The 16,475-nt window shown below is 29.6% G+C and overlaps 1 protein-coding gene and 1 long non-coding RNA gene across 5 annotated transcripts in view; one reads left to right on the top strand and one right to left on the bottom strand.

Moving 5' to 3' along the window:
• Positions 1-16,475, bottom strand: part of LOC130664823 (zinc finger protein rotund-like) — a 129,485-nt gene that overhangs the window by 56,848 nt on the left and 56,162 nt on the right. The window lies entirely within an intron of this gene.
• The window catches only part of LOC130664824 (uncharacterized), a 77,775-nt gene that overhangs the window by 53,437 nt on the left and 7,863 nt on the right, over positions 1-16,475 (top strand). The window contains exon 2 of the long non-coding RNA XR_008989472.1: positions 1,134-1,261. This is a non-coding gene — a long non-coding RNA (uncharacterized LOC130664824). The remainder of the gene's footprint in view (positions 1-1,133; positions 1,262-16,475) is intronic.

Below are 16,475 nucleotides of genomic sequence, written 5' to 3'. Positions count from 1 at the left end.
ATTTTTTTCATTTTTTTACGATGACCGGAAGCGCGGAAATGATTTTTGTACTATAAATTCAAAATTTGACCGAATTCAAAAATTTTATTTTTATTTTTTTGGACCAAATTAATTTTTTTGGGATTATTTATCAATTTGATATCAAAGTCGACTTTTCAAAAAGTGAAGTCAAATTTTTTTCATTTTTTTACGATGACCGGAAGCGGGGAAATGATTTTTTTACTATAAATTCAAAATTTGGCATCTCATAAATTTCCTATTAAACCAGATATCTGTTCGAATTTTGAAATTTCTCTTCTACTAAAATTCGAGAAACTTCAAAAACCTACCTAAGAATTTTCAAAAAAACATTAAATCCCAATTTCGCAATTTTTGAAATATTTTACTAAAAAATTTTTTTTTACTGATAAATTCTTTCCAATAAATAGAATGACAACCAAAACTACCTCAATATTTTCTTCCTACACCCGATAAAAAAAACCTGATTTTCCTATAAAACCCCACATAAATTTCGTTCCCTACCTCCATATTTTCCAACGAAAAATAATTACCTTCTAATTTAAAACCCTTCATACCCACCCGGACCTAGAATAAAAAAAGTATAAAATAAAAATAAACAATAATTTAACCCAGAGAATACGAATGCAAGCAAAGGAAAGCAAACTACGAGGCCACATCCCATGAAAAAGACGACAAATTATATTTGCGTAGGGTAAAATATATCTGACCAAGGGTCCTGAGAAGGGAAACGAGGTCATCCCTCATTCGATATCCTATGACCCAGTCACCCACGTTTTCTTCCTCCTTTCTTCCCTTCTTCCCTTCCCCTCGCCCCCTTTTTCTCTCTCTCTCTCTCTCGCCCTTCTTTCTTTAAAGGGCATTGCTCTCAAGTTGTTTGTCGACTAAAACGTTACGCAAACTTTAAAAAAAAATAAACCGAATCATCTTCAAACTTAATTCAAAATTCAAAAGACTATTGACCCACTAGACTTTAGTCTACACGTATATTTATATATATGTATAAATAACTATCGAATCGTACACAGAGTCCTTGAAGCATCGGCTACAGGTGGCTTCAAAAACGTAACAAAAATTCATGGGAAAATTTATTTTTATAAAATTTTTTGTCACAGAAAATTTCCATGGAATTTGACTCCCACTTAAATTAAACTCAACTCAATGAGAAAAAAAATATGGGGTGGCTACAAGAGCTTTAGTTCCGGGGATGATCAGATCCAGATTCAATTCTTAAAAAATTGGGGTGAGTTAAAAATATATGATATATATATATATAAAAAAATTGAGTGATGCTTCCTAACCGGAAGTCTTGTGGTTGGTTTAGAAAATATTTATATAAATTTATATATAATTTTTTGTTTTTTGTGAGCTTGCGTGATAGACGCGGTACGTTTTTTTTTTAACAAAAAAAGATCCTGAGCTTGGACTTTTTTGTTTTCTTTTTTTCTGCCCGGGTCTAAGGTCGGAATCGGTCGGAGCCAATCGATTGGCTCGGCTTTTTTATTATTGTATTTTTTTATATTTTTTTTTTAATGAATATATATATAGTAGTATATTAAATATATGGATGGGTGTATAAATGTATGTGGATATTTTTTATCACGAAATGTGGAAATAAAGACTCATTGACATTTATTATTTATTCATCTGCGCTCTTTTTACGTGACCAAGAAATAATGGAAATTTTTTTTTTCAATGGACTATTATTAGATAATTTTACTAATTGAAAAAAATTTGAAACTTTTTGTTTAGTTTTGTTTCATTTTATCTGTAGGATTTAATTTGAGAACAAAACTGATAAGAACTTTTTTGTAGGAAATTTAATTTGCTACAAAAATGGTCTCATACATTTTTTTCATATTTTCAATACTTAAGCTGCAAATTAAAAAAATAAATTACAAAAAAATATAATGATCAAAATTCATTATTAAAAGTATTTTATTTCAAATTTTCATTATGGGTTACCTATTAATTTTATCGAAAAATTCGATGAATACTTTTTTGTAGGAAATTAAATTCACTACAAAAATGGTCTCATACATTTTTTTCATATTTTTAATATTTAAGCTGCAAATCAAAAAAATAAATTACAAAAAAATATAATGATCAAAATTCATTATTAAAAGTATTTTATTTCAAATTGTAACTACGGGTTACCTATTGATTTTATCAAAAAATTCAACGAATACTTTTTTGTAGGAAATTAAATTTACTACAAAAATGGTTTCATACATTTTTTTCATATTTTTAATACTTAAGCTGCAAATTAAAAAAATAAATTACAAAAAAATATAATGATCAAAATTCATTATTAAAAGTATTTCATTTCAAATTGTAACTACGGGTTACCTATTGATTTTATCGAAAAATTCAATGAATACTTTTTTGTAGGAAATTTAATTTGCTACAAAAATGGTCTCATACATTTTTTTCATATTTTCAATATTTAATCTGCAAATTACAAAAAGAATTTACAAAAAAATATAATGATCAAAATTCATTATTAAAAGTATTTTATTTCAAATTGTAATTACGGGTTACCTATTGATTTTATCAAAAAATTCAACGAATACTTTTTTGTAGGAAATTTGATTTCCTATAAAAAATGTTGTTATAAATTTTACCGTATCTCCAATAGTTAGGCCATAAAATTAAAAATAAAAATTAATATAAAAAAGTTCAAAAAAATTTCCAATTTTCAACTATAAAAATTTTCAAAAAATCCTTTTTACAAAAAAAAAATTTTTTTTCACTGGTCAATTGAATCCTCAGTAAAAAGTCTTCCATTTTCGACCCTTTCTCAAGCTTAGCCGTTGAAATAAATAAAAAACAAGCCAGCCTCGAAATTTGTTTGAAAAATGCATAACCAAAAAAAGGTTAGAAAATTGTTTCGATTAAAAAAATAAACTACAAGTCTGTCTATACAGCGGAGAACCGTGCATACAAACCCGAAGCAAAAAATAAATAAATAACAAATAAAAAAAAAAAGAATTAACACGTAACCAGGAGCTTGGGAGTTTGGAAGCAGCCATGTGAGGCATCGGAGGAGCCGAGACTTTGCTCATAGACGATGGTGGGGTTTAAAAAAAAGGTTAAATAAAATAAAATGTCTAAAGAAAAAATAAAAAGATACTGGGGGAGTATTTTTTCCACCCCTGCGGCTCGTCAGATAGAGTACGGCAGGTCTCGTACCGATGGACTTGTGTGGGTTTCGGAGGCTTTACCTCCTCTTGTATTGGTTCCTCTTCTTGTATATATATGTATATATATATAAATATATGTTGGAGCTTCAGAGCTTGGTAAAAACGAGTGAAAGAAAGGTATAAAGTGGAGAAAGGGAAAAAAAGACATGACTAAAAAAAGTAAAAAAAAAAAAAAATACTTTTACGGGGGATGAGAAAGCCGATGTGCTTGTGAGGGAGAATGCAAGAAAGTATTGGTACAATAGGCGAGAGCTTCGATAGCAAAAGGACGCCGACGAAAAGAAGCCATGGGTAGAGAGGATGATGGGGTGAGGTGGGGGTGGAAAGAAGGAGGATAAGGGGAAGAGGAGAAGCAAGAGGGAGATGTAGTGAATAAAGAAAAAAAAAAGTAATGAGTAAAGAAGGGGGGGAAGAGGAAAAAAAAATAGCGATGAAGCAAAGGCGGGGAAAGAGGGTCTGGGAGGATACTAACCACCCCCGGGCGCCTCAAAGCTTCGCGTACGAGAGGGTGAGTAAAAAAAAGGCGTAAAAAATGCAGGAGGTAACAGGAGGAAAAAAATCGGGCAGCCTAGAAAGAGGAGATGGAGATAGAGACCGAGACCGAGACGGAGACGGAGACGATGGGATGAGAAGGGGGTTGAAAGAGAGGGGGAGGGGTGGATGAAAAGAAGGTGGAAAAAAAGAGGGTGCCTTTTTTTCTCTCCCTGCACATGCGTGACCGTCCGCGTACGAGGCGTATTGATCAGCCGAACGCCACGACGCCCGGCGTCCTTTCTGCGAGCGAACGAGCTTTTTTTCGGCGCTGTGAGATAAAGATGTGATATGCTGGGTTTTTTCTCTGAGGGAAAGGGGGTAAGCGACCTAGCTCAACTTGTAAGATATGACGTCAGTGTCCAGACGATTATTTTTTTGCTGAGGGTTTGGTCTTTTTATTTTTTCGGGGGTGAGTCGAGAACGGAAATTTGAGAGGGTAAAAATTTTATGGAATTATTTTTTTTGACTTCGGGGTTATTCGGGGCTAGAATTTTTTCGGTGGAAAGGGTGAGATTTAAAGTTGAGCGGTTGTAGGTAAGCATTTTGTTAATTGTTGGAGAATAATATACTGAGGGATAAAACAAGACAGAGGGTTTGGTCACTAGATTTAGAGATTTGAATATTCTTGAGTGTTATTATTTTTTTTTAGTCTAATAATATTTTAAACGTTTTATTTCATAATTTAAATATAGTAAATTTTCAAATCAAGTTAACTCGTAAACTAACACTTTCACATAAAAATTTATTAGGACTATTTTTATTCAAAATCAAATTTTCTACAAAAAAGCTCTCTTTGATTTTTTCCCTAAACTCAATATTTTCCCGCCAATTTAAATTTAAACTCCAAAATTTTCCAAATCACTCCATTTAGTTTTAAATAAACAAAACTCATAAACTATCAACTTTACATAAAAATTTCTCATGACCATTTTTATTCAAAATTAAATTCCCTACAAAAAACTTCTTATTCATTTTTTCTCTAAACTCAATATTTTCCCGCCAATTTAAATTTAAACTCCAAAATTTTTCAAATTTTCCAAATCACTCCATTTAATTTTAAAATAAACAAAACTCATAAACTATCAACTTTACATAAAAATTTCCCATGACCATTTTTATTCAAAATTAAATTCTCTACAAAAAACCTCTCTTTCATTTTTTCTCTAAACTCAATACTTTCCCCCCCATTTTAAATTCAAAACCCCTTCCCTACTAAATCCCCAAACAAAATTCCTCCAAAAAATTCAAATATTCTCTCCCAAAGTATTTTGAATTTTCCCCTCCTCGACCGGTCACCAACAAACCCACGAGCTAAAAAACCCCATGCATAGACAAGCTCTTATTTCTTCCCAAAGCGATCGATGTCATTCCTGATAAATTGACAGCAGCTGGACAAATGTCTCTCAAGGGTTGCCCTTAATTAACCACCTACTAAGAACACAGCTCACCCCTTCCCGGACTAAAAAACCTCTACTAAATTTAAAAACCCCGCCAACACATCCAAACATTCAAATAAATATAATCCATCCCCTCTATCTCCCATATCAACAAACTCTGCAATTAATAAATAACTCGGACGAATTATTCTGTAACTGAACCCTCTTATCCTCACATACTCACACTCACAGACTTCTACCTCCCACACTAACTCCCGGTTCATCCATTTAATACATAGACAGTGGGAAGATTAATATTTAAACATAAAACACATGTGTTCCCACAATTTTAAACTCCTATCTAACATGTTTTATTTTATTTTATTTTATTTTTTTTTTTTACATGTCAGCCTCTTGGCTTTCGACTCTTGACTCTTGAGAAAGAGATAGGAGTCTAAGTATTTTTCGAGTAGTCCTATATAATTTAGCCCCGAAATTTTGTTAAGAACAAGAAGATGAAGGCGAAGATGAACAAGGAGGAAGAGGGAGAAAATTTAAAATTTAATACACATGTGGTGAGCGATCGTGTGACTTGCTCGGTATCTTAGGACTTGTATCTTGTAAAAATTGACGACATATGCTACATATATATATATATATATATATATATATATATATATATATATATATATATATATATATATATATATATATATACTACTTGGTTAGTTTCTTGTATACAGAAGAGTCTAAATTCTAGATGGAGAGTTTGAAGTAGAGTGTAGGGGGTAAGGGTAGGGAGTAGAGTAGAGGGAAAGGGAGAAGGGAGAAGGGTGTAGACTGTAGATCTAGAGTAAACTACAGAGATTGGAGTAAAAAGAGGTACGGGTGATAAAACTCAACAGTTGGCATTCAATCGCTCTCTTTTTACTTCTTCTTATTCTTTTCTTAAAGTTATCACTTGGCTCTCGTTACAAACTTTTACACATTCTGATTGATAAAGAAGAGACTGGGACTGCTGCTGAGAAGGTTTTGTATTACGGGTGTTTTAGTATCAACACATTTTTTATAAACATTATTTTTAAAATAGACTTTATTTATGAGCGGGAATATTTAGGGAGCTGTAGAGTTTGGAAATATTTTTTCAGAGGTAAAATGGATCGGTTTTTTTATGTAAAATGAATTGTGATTTTTTTAATGTGAGCCAAAATATTAGAAAATTTTTTTAAAAGTAATTTTGGTTTTGATGGAAAAATTTTTGATAAAATGGAAAATTAAATTTTTTAAATAATTTAAAAAAAATTGTGAAAATTTTTAATGGCTGATTTTCTTAGCTTTGAAAATAAGTTAAATATTTAATTTAATGGATGATCGAATTATTTTGAATTTAAATAATTCGCGCCTAGACCAAAAAGGCAGAAAAATTTTTTCCACTCGCTTTAGACTCGACGATTGGAACGATAATTAAAAATAATAATTAAAAGCAAAAGGGCGATGTCCTTTGGGCAGACAACAAAATAATCTGGAGTTAAAGGCTGGAAAAAATAATAAATCATAAGAGAATTTAAAATAATAATAAAATATTAACGACTTGTTTTCTACTTGACGAATTTAAATTTTACAGATTAAATAAAAGTATCGTTATTATTATTTAGATAAACGATTTAATCCCAGTTAATTATTTCAAATGTTATTTGACTTAAAAAAAAAGTTTAAAAAATAATAAAAATGAACGTAAGAGAGACCAAAGCCAATTGGGAAAGTTACAGAGAAAATAAATTTATATTTATAATTATTTTAAATGAGATTTTAAAATATCATTTTATTTAAAATTAAAGACTATGAGCAATTTATCAAATAAATTATCAAATAAATGTTTGTTTTATTCAGCAGCTAAATAGTAACTCGGCAAAGTCGAAAGAAAAAAATAATATTTAAAATAAAAAAGGTTTGTTGGTCGTATATATAAATGACTTGTGGTTATTTAAAGACTAAACAAATAAATAATCTGCTCGAGTTTTTATTTTTATGTCTAATAAATTAAATAACAGCAACCAGCCTCATAAAAATAATAATATTTTTAACCAAAAAAAAACATTTCTGCCCATTTTCCTACACCGCCATCTTACCCCAGCTTATTGAGAATTTATAAAACAATTTATTATTTTTAAAAAAAGTTAAATAAAATTTCTGGTAAATTAAAAATTTTTTAATTCAAATCACGATCAGTACCCGCCCAAAAATATTTATTTCATCTTTTCATTATTTTTATAATTCGCCCGCGCAATTTTAAAAATTAATGCCACCCGTATATTTCCCTCCCTTTTAATAAATAATTTTTTTCTCCCCATTTAAAGTCATCGTCGACTTAAAAAGAAAAATCTAATAGCCTTCCATTGCTATCGCGGATTTTTCGTCTTAATTTTATTAGACAGTTAAAATAAAAATAAATAAGATTGTTGATAGGAATGAAATATAGTTTTTAGTTGTTATAAAATATAAAAGAGGTAAAACAAATAAAGTTTTGAAAGCCTGACCCAAATAAAAGGGGGAGCATAACACAAGTATACGCCACGACCCAGACAGTTTTTTTGTTAAAAGACTATCTTAGGTTATAACCGGGAAATTCCCATTCTTGGTCATAACATCGCGCCATAGAACTCTCTCTGCACTAGGGTAGTCTGCAGACAATTCGCAGTTAAATTTTTATAACCGTACACTAGAAAAGCGGTAGCGCGGCATCATATAGAAGTTCAAGTTGCAGAGCCACCAGACGCGGGATATCCACGGCCTGCTCGCGGAAAAACCCATAAACCTATACGTCTACACACATATGTGTTTTATATATATGTATATATTTTACCCTCAATCTCTACTACCCGTTGGTATTTTTCCCGCCCCCACCCCCGCACCCTCATCTCCTGTGTCTCAGTGCCCCTTGCCACGTCGCTACACTAAACCGAAAGTCGTTACAGTATAAACGGGAAAATGCATTTTACCCCACACTCTTTTATACTCCTTCTATTTTACTCCCACTCCCACTTCCACCCACTCACCCACTCACCCACACACCCACCCCCTACACACTCCTCATTCTCATTCTCTCGTTTTAGTTTTAACTTTTTTGTTATTTTCTTTCTCTATATTCAATCCTTCCATTCTTTATTGGCTTATCCGTTTTATAGTTTCAAGAATTTCGTGAAAAGCATTATTAAATTAAATAGCTTGAATTTTTTTATATTATTATTATTATTATAGAACTTTTTTCGGATGAAAAATTAGAAATTTTAAATTCTTCAGTACATAATGGAAATTTTTCGGCTTACATTTTATTTCCGACTAAACTATTGGCTGTAGTTAAAAAAACCATTTGTATTTTTTGTAGGGAATTTAATTTGCTATAAAATTGTACTCATGTGTTTTTGTCGTATCTTTGATAGTTTAGTCAGAAATGTGGTTCGAAAATAAATTCCGATATTGTAAGAAAAATTGTTTTTTATTTTAAATGAAAATTTTGGGAAAACTATTGAAGTTACGGAAAAAATTATTGAATACTTTTTTGTAGAGAATTAAATTTACTGCAAATAATGTCCTTGTGAATTTTCATTTAAACCCAGTGGTTTTCAAGTTATTTTAATTTAAACAACGAGATATTATTTAAATAAAATATGAAAATTGATCGGTGATATAAAAATATTTTTTTTAATTTTTATTTAACGCGGTTTTAAATTCAGACAACACGTGGCTTGCGTACCCAAGCTGGCGAATGTATAACGAGTTTAAAACTTTAGGATAGAATTACTCGATTAAAAGAAGACGTTAAATTCTTTATATATATAAATGAATTATAATTCAAAGAAACCTTTTAAATCGCGAATTGACAGATTTTTATAAAATAATTTATTTATAATCTTGCGTAATTAAAAATAGCATTTGGTCGGCTGGCATCGGATTGAGTCAATTACAATTATCAAAAGATTTTTTTTTAATTTTCAGCCGGTGGAATTTTTATCCGATCAAATTTTCCCTCGAACAATAAAAATAAAGTACCGGTAAAAATAACAATAAAATAATAATCGACATCTTAAAGTTTATTTATAATATTATTTAATTATTTATCTATACTTAACATCGATAAAAATATATTTATTTGTGTAATGAATAATTTATTTTCGAGGCTTCTCATCCGTAATTTTATTTTAAATTATTATTTTAATAAATAAACTTGTCGGCTCTGTTGTTTAAATTAAAACATGTTTAATAAAATATAAAATAACGCGATCATCTTTATATTTTTACAATAAAAAATTATGTTGATATTTAAATTATTTATCTGCAAGAAATAAAGTTTTAAGTTTAAACTTTTGGCGGCAGTTCCTCAGCCGACACTATTATTTTTCCCGCGATTATTGTCCCGCGTTACACAATATATACTTATTATCCACAAATGAATGATCTATACAAAAAAAAAAAGAAAAAAAATGAATTTTGACTTAAAGGTTGATGTTCCCTCAAATAAATTATAACAGGATTTATTATCGATAACTTATTTAAATAAATAATAAAAACAATAATTAATTTTTTTTTAAACGGGATATTTTATTAAACGAAAAATCATAAGTATAATAATAATAATCAATTAATAATAATAATAATAATAATAATAATAATTTTTTTTGAGACTCAAGTATAAGTACAGGTAAAAACGCTCGAGGGTAAAAATATATGAAGACGTAGAAAATATAAAATCTCGAATATTTCGAGAGGAAAAAATAAGAGAAAAATAAACAAAAACAAAAAACGAGAAAAGAAACGAAGAATGAGATGAGAAAATAGAGAAATGGGAGAGTATAACAACTGAGGGTGGATAAGGGGGTGGGCTGGTGAGGGTACAGAGAGTAGGTGGTAGTTGGGGGTGAGTAGGTCAAACTTTACGGCCCTGGTGTCTAGACGTCGTTGCGCGTCGTGCAGGGCAGTAAAACCGTTTTAAGGGGCTGTTTTACCAGTGCACTCAGTAAACGGGCTTGTGCTACCAAACAGGGTGTGGGTTCAAGAGTCCATGGTGGAGAAATGGGGCTCGTGATTCTGTCGAACGCTGCGACGATAAATAAATGTGGATAAATTTTCTTGCTCTTTTTTTTTAAATATCAAGTCGGCTGATTAGCTCCTTCAGTTCACTGTTTTATGTCCTTTCCTCGTCTAGACGTTGAGTTACCATTTTCCCGACAGCTCAAGTACTTTTTTATTGGCATTAGTACTCGGGAAACGGATATCGCTAATTTTCTTATTGACTGAATGCCTGATTAATATTTCAGCGGTTTAAGGACTGGGTTCAAAAAATTATTTTATCGAGTGTCATTAATTTATTGCCGAATAAATTTAATCAAGTCATTATTTGGCATTTTATTTAAAAAAAAAAAATTGGAAAAAATCCTGCGCGGGATTCGAACCGCAGACCTCAGAGTGGCGCAACGTAAAGTAGAAAATTGCGGAACGAATTAAAAAATGTCTAATTTTTGAAGCCGTCTTAAAAATTTTCCATTTTGGTCTCATTTCAAATTTTCAAAAATTAATTTTTATCAAAATATTGAGGCTTTACTTTTTAAAAATGAGTCAGAGATTTGAATCCAGTCGCGGTTTAAAAATTTTTTTTTCATTTTATAAGATTTCCAAATTTCGAAATTAGACCTCAATAACAAATTACGTTAATTATCTTTCAATTAACAAAAACAATTAGTAGCCTAGTATTAAATTACCCGTAGGTCGCGGGTTCGAATCCCGATCGCGGTTTTTTTTAACTTTCATTAAAAAAAATTTTTTTATATTAAAAATTGAATTTTAAATATTTTCTATATTATTTGTAGTAAAAATAAATTGAATATCGATTAAAAAAAAAAATGTTTGACAAAAAATAGCAAAAATGAAAAGTGTCGATGGGTTGGATCATAAGAGTGGCTTTCAATAGCCACTTCAATGACTTTAAACTCACACAGTACATACATATATACATATATATATTGATAATAAAGTATAATAGAGTAGACGAACTCCAGAAACTCAATAACTCAAGCAAAAAGTCTCATTAATCGTCTTACTGAAGTACTCTCTCGATAACTAGATTTCGTTATTTTCAGGGATTCAAAAGTTTTTAAACCGCCAAAAAATAAATGGCAAATTTAATGATACAAAATTTCGGTCACGTTGAAGTAAAGGAAAAAAATGAGTATCGAGTTAATAAGTTTAAGTTAATTTATTAAAAAAGGTAGTGATGCATACTTTGGATAGAGTTACGTACAACTTGATATTATATCTCGAGGTAAAGTAAGCGTCTGTTTTTCATCACATATGGAACACGTGGCCCGGGAATATGTAACACTGAAGTCTCTGTTCGCAAGAGAACATCAGTAACCATCAGTTAACCAGTAAAGGGGCTCGACATATTACTTTATAGCCAATAGAAATCCTTGAGTATATTATACATGAGCTTTACGACTACCATACGAGTATTTAATTTTTATTACAACTATCGGGCTCTTGTAACCGGAATTGCTTCTATTAATTAAAATAATATTAACTATATATACTGACATATTTTACTTTTACATGTTTTTTTACTTCGAGTCACAAATTTAATCGGAATTTTTAGATTAGCAAAAAATTTCACTGGTTTTTTTTAAATAAACCCGGAAGGATCAGTTTGAGGGTGAAAATTATAAGAACCTTTTTTATAGGAAATTTTACGTTCTACAAAAAAGGTTTCTTATATTTTTTTCGTAAAATGAATAGTTTCCAAAATATGAGAATTTAAAGTTTAAATGAAAGTATCAAACGAAAAATTTTCTGTAAAAAAACATGTCATTGAATTTTTTGAAATAAATCCTGAAGGATCAGTCGGAGAAAAAAGTTGTCAGGACCTTTTTTGTTGGAAATCTTGCGCTCTACAAAAAAGGTCTCTTATATTTTTTTCATAAAATGAATAGTTTCCGAAATATAAGAGTTCAAAGTTTTAATGAAAATATCCAGCAAAAAATTTTCTAAAAAAATAAACGTCGCGGAATTTTTTAAAATAAGTCCTTAAAGATCACTTATATAAAAAAAACTACTCCAACCTTTTTTGTAGAGCGCAAAATTTTCTACAAAAAAGGTCACATTGATTTTTTTCATAAACTCAATACTTTCATAAATAATTGCATCCAAAGTCCCAATAAAAATGTCACATAAAATTTATCGAAAATTCCCAAAATTTAATTGAAGGAAAAAAAATGTCATTAATTTTTCTAAAAATTTTCTGCACAAAAAATATGACGAATTTCACCTTAAATTCCATGGTTTAAAAGTCAACCTTCAGACAAAATTTAGTCCACAATAAAATAAATAAATCAAAAAAATAATTAAAGCACAAACTTACTTTTATATTTCCACCAACCGGATAATTATGATCGATGGCTTTATTTAGTGAAAAAAAATGTCTAAGCACATGGAGCGACGTCTGTGTCACGTTTAATTTAAAAAATGAAAATGGAGCCTGATATTGCACATATATTCAAATATATATAACATAACATATACAAATATATGACTATTAGTAGCCTGAGGCGAGAAATCTTAAAATGTTTAGTTATAGACGTTTGTTCCCATATCACTTATGCAACAAAAATATTCAAATCGGCAGTCATTAATAAAAATTAAAGAGACATCACTGGGTCGGCTATCGCAGCTTAGGGTGATTCTTTTATTTTTCGACCGGTGTGCAACAACATATCTGGGGGTTGTTTTAACCCCCACTCTCTTGGCCTGCTTGCTTGCTCCATAACTATCCAGGCTTTTTCTTGTTATATTATGGGGGTAGAAAAGTGACTATACCCTTTTATCTTACCTGACCCTATACCGTGAGACTATGGCTTCTTTATATAGACTATGCACTATTTTTTATGTCTTATTATTATTATTTTATCTGCGTAAGCACCGCCCTCTTTTAATGTATTCATTTTTTTACGCATCTCTTATTTTTTTTTGCTTATCCTCGCCTTAGGTCGTACGGGTAAGAAGGAATTTTTCAGGCTATGCTAGTATTTAAAACACTCGAATTGTTATTGTAGACATTATTTTTTTTACGTTTTTTAGTAACGGATTTTACAGGCGGGAACCCGGGGTAAATTGAGACTCACTTTTTTTTAAGCCCAGTTATGGTTCGTCAAAAGACAGGCAAGTTGATGATGACCCAGAGCGCGGGAAATTTGAAATTTTTAGTATGAAAATTTTTTTTACGGTAATCGTGGCCCATTTTACCTCGGGTCCGTTGTTTTACTTCTTGATAAAATAATTCAGACAAGGAAAATTTAAAAAATGTTTTTATTACTAAAAATTTTGAATTTCCCGCGCTCTCTAGGTAATCAACTTGCCGACTTTTTGCAAACCGTAACCAAATTTGAAAAAAAAAATTAGTCAATTTTCACTGAGTTCCTGTTAATAGACAAAAAAATTTTCAAATTTTATTTTAAAAAAACGTTCACTGGATTCGAACCCACCCGCATGAAAAAATATATGTGTCGAAAATATACATGACATATATGTGATATATACAAAATATATGTACACAAAAAAAATATACGTCACATATATTTTCAGTTATATGTTGATATAAATGTATGCATGTATGATTTCATAGATGTCAGGATATACGTGGAATATATAAGAAATATATGCAGACATATATGTTCTTATATACGTCAATGTATATGTCTGCATATATATAAAAATGTACGAAAGTATATATCTCAATATATGTATCAACATACATATATATATTCACATATATATTAATCTATATAGAAACATATATATTTACATATATGCAAATATATGTTGATATATATTTCAACATATTTGTTACAATATCGCAAACTTACATGAATTTTTTTTTATTTTCAATACCTGAAATCCCTAGTGGAAATTTTTCGGACTTTACTCTGAAAAACTCTGAAAAAGTCTAGGGAATATATGTGGGTATACATACAAAAATATATGAAAAAATATATGTCTGCATATATTTTTATATATATGCTCGTATAGACACAAATATGTAAGTCAAAATATATTTAGTATATATGTCAAAATTTATGTAAAAATATATTTTTACATATATATAAACATATATGTAAAAATATATGTTGGCGTATATGTAAAATATATGTGACTTATATATGAGAATATATGCAAACATATACGCCGTCTTATACATAAACATATATTTACACATATATGTAACCATATATGCGCACATAGAATTTAATGCAAAAAAAATTATGTCAAAATATATATTTCTATATTTGACATATATTTATGAGTATATTTTTCACATATACATTTTTCCATGCGGGCACGGCCTTCAATTTTTACTCCCCTCTTAAAATTTACTCCGTACGAATAAATTTTTCAAAAAAATTTAGTCACAAAAAATTCTACAAAGAAAAAAAAAATGAAGTAATTAATCATTTTTTGCATTAAATTAAAAGTCAATGACTTGCTAGTTAATTTTTTTGAAACGAACCTCAAAATTGGACCCTATAAATTTATTTTCGTTGACTATTTCCTGCTGTGTCATTGAACATTGTCTACAATTGATTGAAATTCCTCTATAAATATATATATATATATATATATATATATATATATATATATATATATATATATATATATATATATAAAACAAAGAAAAACATTTTGGTGGTAAGAATTGGGCCCGTTACCATCCAGTGTCACAACATTTGGCCTCATCGAAAAATTATGGGGATACTTGTACCTTTACGACACATTTACGATACCCTTCGACACCCTTTTTTACTATTTCTATATCTTCTACTCACTCATTCATTCTTATATCTTTTTTTTCATGTACATATATTTAGTAGTGGTAATACATGCATATATATATACTACCCGCGATTATTATTGTATCCAAAGTGCACTTAGAACGCAAGCATCCGCGCGGAAAAAAGTTACCACCCTTTTACATGCCGACATAAGGAATCAACCAGAAATTACAAGTTTCATTGACTCATACTTTATTTCCTTTTTTTTTCTTTCAATTTGAGTTGGACCCTTTTCGAAATTTAAATGTCATCTTTGTAGATATAGTAAGTGAAATATTATTTATTGACTTGTTAAAATTCAAATCACCCTCGTAAGCTTTTATTACATCGTTTTTTTTTTTTGGTGGCTATTTCAACGAACTTTATTGCTATTATTTAATTTAATCCGTTATCCATTAATGGAAATAATAATTTTTATTATTAATTTAAATGATTTTTTTATTTTTAGTAAAAAAAATTCATTTTTACGGTCTCTGGTTGACGAAAATTTAAAAATAGGGAACGAAAAAATAATATCGAAATCTGATTTTTTCAAAATTTATTGGTATGAAAAATAAATTTTGTCTTCAGCTTCAAAGTCCAAATCCACCATTTCTGCATTTTCTTGGGTCTCACCTTCACTCTCTCCGTCCCAAGTTCATTTTTCTCCAAAATTTTATCCCGGTCATGAATTTCAAAATTTGTGAAATTAATTTCTAATTGACTCAAATTAACTCATAAATTATCAACTTTACGTAAAAATTTCCCATGACCATTTTTATTTAAAAATAAATTCCCTACAAAAAACCTCTCTTTCATTTTCCTTCTAAACTCATTATTTTCCCGCCAATTTTAATTGAAACTCCAAAATTTTCGAATTCACTCCATTTAATTTAAAAATAAAAAAAACTCATAAACTATCAACTTTATATAAAAATTTCTCATGACTATTTTTATTCAAAATTAAATTCCCTACAAGAAACGTCTCTTTCATTTTCCCTCTAAACTCCATATTTTCCCTCCAATTTAAATTTAAACTCCAAAATTTTTCAATTCACCCCAACCGACCTCCACTTGAATTTAAAATGAACAAAACTCATAAACTATCAACTTTACATAAAAATTCTCCATGACAATTTTTATTGAAAATTAAATTCCCTACAAAAAACCTTTATTTCATTTTCTCGCTAAACTCAATATTTTCCCGCCAATTTAAATTTAAACTCCAAAATTTTTCAAATTTTCCAATTCGCCCCATATAATTTAAAAATAAAGAAAACTCATAAACTGTCAACTTTACAAAAAAATTCCCCATGACCATTTTTATTCGAAATTGAATTTCCTACAAAAAACCTTTTATTCATTTTCTCCCTAAACTCAATCCTTCCCCCCCCCCAACTTAAACTTAAACTCCAAAAGATTTTTAACAATTTTCCCCGTTCCACTAAACATCAAAACCTAAATAATTCCTTAAACAAATTCCTATAAATAAT

This window comes from Microplitis mediator, chromosome 3, assembly GCF_029852145.1.
Source record: "Microplitis mediator isolate UGA2020A chromosome 3, iyMicMedi2.1, whole genome shotgun sequence".
Classification (NCBI taxonomy): Eukaryota; Metazoa; Arthropoda; class Insecta; order Hymenoptera; family Braconidae; genus Microplitis; species Microplitis mediator.
Note: the sequence above shows the minus strand (reverse complement) of the source record. Positions and strands in the feature narration are given on the sequence as shown.